Source organism: Neophocaena asiaeorientalis, unplaced genomic scaffold, assembly GCF_003031525.2.
Source record: "Neophocaena asiaeorientalis asiaeorientalis breed wild unplaced genomic scaffold, Neophocaena_asiaeorientalis_V1.1 scaffold406, whole genome shotgun sequence".
Lineage (NCBI taxonomy): Eukaryota > Metazoa > Chordata > Mammalia > Artiodactyla > Phocoenidae > Neophocaena > Neophocaena asiaeorientalis.
This window is the reverse complement of record NW_020173381.1, coordinates 704,300-705,700: the sequence shown is the minus strand read 5'-3', so window position 1 is coordinate 705,700 and position 1,401 is coordinate 704,300.

The following is a 1,401-nucleotide window of genomic DNA, read 5'->3' as shown; positions in this document are numbered from 1 at the left end:
GGGCCTCTCACCGTTGCGGCCTCTCCCGCCGCAGAGCACAGGCTCCGGACGCGCAGGCTCAGCGGCCATGGCCCACGGGCCGAGCCGCTCCGCGGCATGTGGGATCCTCCCGGACCAGGGCACGAACCCGAGTCCCCTGCATCGGCAGGTGGACCCCACCCCCAACCACTGCGCCACCAGGGAAGCCCTCTACCAGTCTTTGAATCATAAAATATTTGGTCCTTTGTGACTGGCTTCTTTCACATAGCATAATGTTGTTAAGGTTCATCCATGTTGTGTCATGTGCTGATATACTTCACTGCTTTTAACATTTGAATAATATTGCATTATATAGATATGTCACATTTTGTTTATATATTCATCAGTTGATGGACATTAGGTTGTTACCACTTTGGGGCTACTATCAGTAATGCTGCTACGAACATTCATGTACAAGTTTTTGTGTGAACACATGTTTTCAATTCTCTTGGGTATATACCTACAAGTGGAATTCCTCTATGTTAACTCTATGCTTAACCTTTTGAGGTTTTGTTTTATACAGAGGCTACACCATTTTTCATCCCTACCAGCAACGTATGAGGATTCTAATTTCTTCATATCCTCATCAACATTTCTCACTGTCTTTTTTATTATAGCCATACTGATGTGTGTGAAGTGGAACCTCACTGTTGTTTTGATTTGTATTTCTCTAATGACTGAGGATGTTGAGCAATTTTCAAGTGCTTATTGGCCATTTATCTATCTTCTTTGGAGAAAAATGTCTACTCAAATCCGTTGTCCATTTTTAAATTGGCTCATGTCTTTTTACTTTGAGTTGTAAGAACTCTTACACTCATGTAAGAGTTCATATATTCTGGATACTAGACTCATCAAATATATGATGCAAATATTTTCTCCCTTTTGTGAATTTATTTTTCACTTTATTGATAGTGTCATTTGAAGCAACTTTTTAAATTTTTTGATGAAGTATACTTTATGTCTATTTCCTTTTGTTGCTTTTAAGTATCATATATTTTTTTAAATGGCCTAATCTGAGTACAGGAAGATGTACACCCATGCTTTCTTGTCATAATTTTATAGTTCTAGCTCTTACATACAGGTCTCTGATACACTTTGAGTTAATTTTTACATATGGTATGAGACAGGGGTCCAGTTGTTCCAGCAAGATTTGTTGACAAACTGTTTTTTTCCATTGAATTGTCTTAGTACACTTATTGAACGTCAAATGACCATAGGTGTACTGATTTATTTCTGGATTCTCAATTTTATTTCATTAATCTATATACCTATCTTCATGCCAGTATCACACTGCTCTAATTACTGTAGCTCTGTAGTAAGTCATGAAATAGGGAAATGTGAGTCCTTCGACTTTGTTGCTCTTTTTCCAAGATTCTTTTGGCT